General features: G+C 50.2%; 1 protein-coding gene across 5 annotated transcripts in view; it reads right to left on the bottom strand.

Annotated features, from left to right (window-relative positions):
* HERC2 (HECT and RLD domain containing E3 ubiquitin protein ligase 2) overlaps positions 1 to 6,295 on the bottom strand; it is a 1,676,463-nt gene that overhangs the window by 114,162 nt on the left and 1,556,006 nt on the right. The gene's annotated exons all lie outside the window — the stretch shown is intronic.

A 6,295-nucleotide genomic window follows, 5' to 3' on the forward strand; every position in this document is an offset into this window, starting at 1 on the left:
ACAATGGCCCTGAAATGGGAATGCCCTGTCCCTAGAAATCCATTCACAGAGCAGGGAGGATCAGTGGGTCTGTAAGGATTCTTGGGTCCCACTGAGCAATGATGAAGGGTGAAGACGGAAAAATGTGTAGCAAACCTTTCAAGAACCTATTTACAGCAGGGGATTTTAAGAGTGATGGCTGATCTAGCAACTGCAGAAAGTCTGAAATGGCAGAAAGATAGCCCTTTAAGGTGCACAGAGCAGAAGCTGGCTACGCAACTGTGTGGATAAAGAGAAAGACTTGAGAGAGGGGAGCAGAAAGAAGGTCAACCTCTTTCTCTGAACACAATGCCACAAACTTGCCCAACGGCAGGCATATACAGTTTTTGGTGGAGGGACGCCTGGCTGCCAAGATCACATTACAGACTTTGGGCAGAAGGTCAAAAGCTGCCAACTGTTGCTGCTAAATCTCCACGCAAGAAAGCGGTGCATTGACTGGTTTGGGTGGAGAATTACCCTCTGCTGCTGGGACAGAAGATCCTCCTGAAGGGGCAGCCTGATTGGAGGATCAATAGCCATCCTTAACAGCTAAGGATACCAAACTACGAGCCCAGTATGGAGCCACAAGGATGACTTCGGCCTGGTCGTTCCTGATCTTTTTGAGACCTCTTGGCAGGAGTTGTATGTGCGGGATGGCACCCAAGAGGCCTAGGCTCTACTCGAGATAAGATAAGTCTCTGAGCTAAAGCCTCCTTGGAAACTCCAGTGTGTAAAACCTCTGACATTGTGCGTTCTAGGCGGTGGCGAACAGATCTAACCAAGGCTCTCCCCGCTGCTCAAAGAGACCGTGCACCACTTCCAGATGGAGACGTCACTCGTGATCTGCTAGGCACTTCGTCTAAGTTCATCCACCCTGGCGTTTAGAGAATCTGCAAGGTGTTGAACCACCAGGGATATGCCCTGATGGTCCGGCCAAGTCCAGAGATGCAGGGCAACTTGACAAAGGGACAAAGGTCTTCTTTGTTGCAGTACCACATGGCGGTCGTGTTGTCCATGAACACCTGAACTAGCCTTTCTTTGATGGAGGGTAGAAAGGCTTTCAATGTTCCAGTAGGTTGATGTATAGTCCATATTCTGCTGGAGGCCTCTGATCTCCCCCTCTTCCAGATTGGCGCTCCATCTCAGGAGAGGCGCATTTGTCACCACTGTAAGTTTTAGTTGGGGAAGGGAGAGGGGTCTGTAGCTGACCCAATCGTGGTTCGTTAGCCACCACTGCAGATCATTTCCAGTTCCCTCCTAGATCTGGACCAGGTTGGAGCGATATCCCTGATGCTGTGCCCACTGGAACTTCAGGTCCAACTGCAGAACCTGCATTTGTCAGCGGGCATGGATCACAAGCAGGATGCAGGAGGTCATGAGGTCCAGCAGCCTCAAAGTCAGTATGACTTTGGCACGTTGACAGTGAACCCCAGTAAGTAAAGGAGGTCCACTGTAGATAGATGTGGGAGACGACTGGCTGTTAAAGGCGGGCATTGCTCCAGGCTGTCCTATCCTGCCTATAGGCTATGATGGACCTCCTTTACTCACTGGGGTTCACTATCGACAGATAGGTGAAGACTGGCACCCCTGATCTCGGGAGATGAGCTGCAACCACCGCCATCAACGTGGTGAACACCTGAGGAGCGGTGGTAAGGCCAAAAGGGAGCCCAGTGACTGAAAGTGCTCTTTGTAGAAAAGTACCCCTTTTTGACATTGTAACCCCCACTTTTTGACTGGTATTTGATGTGATTTTGAATTGAAGTATACTGGGCTCCTGCTAACCAGGTGTGCAGTGCCAGATGTCTTTCCCAAAACTGTACAATTGTTTCCCAATTGGCACAACCATTAGCACTCCCTGTAAGTTCCTAGTAAATGGTACCCCTGGTGGCAAGGAGGCTTAGAAGGGTCCTTAAGGGCTGCAGCATGTATGGTGCCACCCTAAAGGACTCCTCATCATGCACCTTCAGAATGCCACTGCAGGCTGTGTACCTGCTTGCAGACAAAAGTTAAAACATGACATGGCACACATCCTTGTGTGCCATGCCAATGGACACTGCATGCAATATAGGTAGGTCAACCCTACAGCAGGCCATATAGACCTATCACAGGGTGCACTGTACTACTTGCATGGACATATCTGCATGAGCAGATATGCCCCTGTGCTGGTCAGTTCTATTGCTGACAGTACAAGTGACCAGGGAAGCCATTTTGAGTACATGTGCTGGATACTTGTGAAATCGAGTTCCCCAGTCACATGATGGCTTTGCTAAAACCAGGGATGTTTGGTATTAAACATGTTGTATTAATAAGCTTACTCTGATTCCAGTGTTGGTTTTATTAATACAAGCACCCAGAGGGCACCTTAGAGGTGCCTCCTGAAAGCCTAACAGCTACTGGTGTGTCCACCGACTGTTCTTGGCCAGCATGTCTCCCCAGACGCGTTTCTGACCCCAAGGGTGAGGGCCTTTGCTCTCAGGAGGCAAGGAACAAAGCCTGCTTGGGCAGATGGTGTTTACACCCCCTCCCATAGGAGGGCCTGCGAATTAGCATGCTAAGGCAGGGAGATTCAAATAGCTCACAGCCTTTAGTATGCAAATCTGGCTTCTCTCACTGGTGGGGATGCTGACCCCCACCCCCCCCCCCCCCCCCTTTGACCAGGGCACTTTTGGCACCTGGTCAAGGTGGGAACATTAGTAGTCCGATAGGCGTGTTCACCTTCAGACTAGTTTCACCCATAAGGTGGGCTACCTGAAGTGAAGACGAAACTTCAGAGTATGCGATCTTGTGATGACAAATTTAGGAACTGTGGGACAGGGTTATGCCCACTTCTCACGGGAAGTGGTCTTATGTAGGGAGTGTAGTGACCCAGGGGTAGGTTGTCCATTGGCTACTACCTTACACTCCCCTAAATCTAGTATTTAAGTGAGCCCTTGTCACCAGAAAATTATATCCTGCCAACCAAATGAAGAAGGCCCAAAAGCTGTGAAAGCAAGAACAGCAGAAGTAGCAAATGACTTGGCGCAAACCCTGCCGGTCTGTCTGCCTATTTTCGACAATTGTGCTAAAGTTATCTTCCCCAGTAAGCTGCTATTCCTCCAAATCCTAGGAGGACGGCTAGGACTTCTCTAAAGACTCAGGAACTCAAGTGGAGCAGCGGAGCTGTTCCCCCACAACTTGCAGGTACCAAGAGGGAACTGTGAGGCTCCAATACCGTGAAAACCTGACGCCAGAAAGCACCACTGCACCCGAGCTGCCTCGCTCGAGCTGAAGTGGGCAAGCAGTGCCATTGTGGCCCTCACACCCTCCAGACTCAAAGCCCACCTTAGGGTTCCCTGCTATGGACATCTCAACACCACCTGCAGTCTGCCTTTGCAGGCCCCGTCTACCACAACTTCTACCGGTGACGAAAACCAGACACCTAAGGATAACTCTGCACACATAACCCCTGCCCCGAGAAGAGGACTAAAGGTGCCCCATGTCCCCATGGTCCTGAGCCCCCCTGTTGGTTAAGCCCGACTGGCCTCCCAGTCCAAACCTGCAGCCTCTTTTCACGCAGACCGATTCCCCATGACTAACGGACACCCATCGCAGTATTGCACCTCTGGACGAGGCAGTGACATTGTGGTGCTGCCTTGGACCTTGCCCAAAACTCACCTTAAGTCCAGGAGATTGTTCTCATAAGTCGCTGTACTCTACATGTATGCCGTACTCGTTTTTCCTCCGATTGAGATAGCATTGCAGCTACAAAAAATTGAGCTAAGTGCCGAAACTAGAAATCGTAAAGTATTTCATTTGCAAAACGTACTCACCGGATTGTATTGATTTTGGTAACTAAATATATATATAAAGATACATGTTATTTTTATAAATAAGTGTGGATCTCCTTATTGAGTGATGTGCATCATTTATTGGCTCTGTGTGTATTTTGCAGATTTCTAACACTCCTCTCTGATAAGCCTAAGGCGGCCCGACCACACTACCCTACTATAAAGAGCTAACTTCCTACACTGGGGGCCTACAGTGAACCGCAGGTAACACCTGTGGACAGGCCAGGAATGGGGAAGTATGCAAGTCCAACGCTACCATCCAGTCTCCCGGGTATAGGGCAAACAGGACTTGAGTGAGGGTGAGCATCTTGAACTTCTCCTTTTTCAAGAAGAATTTGAGAGGGCGCAGGAGTAGGATAGGACGAAGGCCTCCATCCTTCTTGGGCACTAGAAAGTAGCAGGAATAAAAACCACAACCTACTTCTGGCACCGACACCCATTCTATGGCTCCATTGGCCATGAGAGCGGTCACTTCCTAGTGGAGTAAGGAGAGATGGTCCTCCGCTAGCCTGTCACACATGGGTAGCATGTGTGGAGGGGTAGTCAAGAAAGGAGGGAGTAGCTCCTTCGGACAATCTGAAGAACCCAGTGGTCTGATGTTATAGACCTCCAATGGGGCAGGTGATGGCGTATCCTGCCACTCACTGGGTGCCCATGATGGTAAGTGGGCAAACTAAAGGTGTTTAGAGGCTATGGAAGGCAGGGAATTAGGAGACTGGCCCAAGCTCTAGCTGCCTGACCCACAGGGTCTGTGGGTAACGCATCCTCTGCCATTCTGAGTCTGGGGAGCTTGCACGCTGTGGTGGCTGGGCAGGTAAAGAAGCGAATGGAAGCCCCTTCTGTTGCCACGAAAGGAGAGGAAGGAGGACTGTGGTTTGTGTGAGGCCAAGGAAAGGACCTGGTCAAATCCTTGCAGTGCTCCAGCGACGAGTCGGCCTTGTTCCTAAAGAGATGAGAGCCATCAAAGGGCATGTCCATAAGCAATGCTTGGACATCCCCAGAAAAGTCACAGACAAAGAAACCTCTCTGCCCAGCAAGTCAGCTGTGTCCAGCCCACAAGAAATTGAGAACTTTGCTGCATCGCTCCCGTCAGACAGCTTGGGAGAGTACTGCTCGAGCCTCCTCTGGGGCCATGGACAGTACCTGTGCAACTGAATACAACAGGGCATGAGAGTAATGGCACAAAAGGTATGCAGTGTTTATGGCAAGCAGTGCCAGGCTGGTGGAAGAAAAAAATTTCTTTCCTAAGGTGTCCAGCCTCTTGGAATCCTCCATCCGGTGGAGTGATAGGGAATGCACCAGTAATAATACTAGATATTGAGGCTCGGACCACCAAGCTTTCCGGAATAGGGTGTTCTGTAAAAATGTTGAGATCCCTTAGGGCAGGGCGGTGAAGGTGGGCAGAGGTGTGGCGCCTCGGCCAGGGCGACTGACGCTGGAATCTGGGGATCACGGTTCGATTCCCGGCACCGGCAGCAGATCAGCCCAGCACCATGTGACTCTGGGCAATAGCTTGCTTAATCTTCCCGACGGCCCCCAGCGCCTAGAGACCCTTACGGGTGATTGTTCGCGCTTTACAAATGTGGAATATATATATATATATATATATATATGCCTGTGGCATCGAGAGCGGAAACCCTTCCTTGTGTGGTGGCTCTACTTGTGGCGAGAATTTTGAGCGGCTTGCTAGGTCGCGGAGCTGCCCCGCCGCTGCTGCGGATCCTGGGTGTTATTTACCACGAACACCATTGGAAAGGAGGGGGCCTGAGCCACGGGTCTTTATTGGGAAGCTGTAGCCATGTTGCAAGTACCTTTGCCCTAACGGGACAGTATTGAATATGATGCATTGAGCGAGGCACTTGCTTTGATGAACTTGGAGTCAGCAGGCATATTAAGACTACGACAACCAGCATGCTTGCGGCGACGCCCACATGGGCGTGACTCTTGATTTAAATAAATAAGTTCCAAATGTACCGGCTCTGTTCCATCATACTTGCCAGTGATCAAGAGCTTTCAAGCTCGAAACGCGTATGGCTGTTGCAAAGGACTCATACAGGGGGTACAGCCTACTGCCTGTGGCATCGATAGCGGAAACCCTTCCTTGTGTGGTGGCTCTACTTGTGGTATATATATATATATATATATATATATATATATATATATATATATATATCCTGTCCACAAGACTCCCAGTGCATGGTTTGGACCAAGTAGGACATCTGTGAAGGCTTCATTAAATGGGAGAAGCAGTTCTAAAGGGGGGTCACTCCTGGCTGAAGCCACTGAGGTTAGGTTAAGGTCCAGGACCTCGGCTGCCCTTCTCGCCACCATAGCAAAAGAAGCCCCCTCCTCTGTAGACACAGTAGGAAGAGAGAGCATGACCGTATCTAGAGAGGTGCCTATCCACTGGCATCCTCCAACTCCTCACACCAGTCCATGCTGGGGTCTAG

The sequence above is a fragment of the Lissotriton vulgaris genome, chromosome 8 (genome assembly GCF_964263255.1).
Source record: "Lissotriton vulgaris chromosome 8, aLisVul1.2, whole genome shotgun sequence".
NCBI lineage: Eukaryota > Metazoa > Chordata > Amphibia > Caudata > Salamandridae > Lissotriton > Lissotriton vulgaris.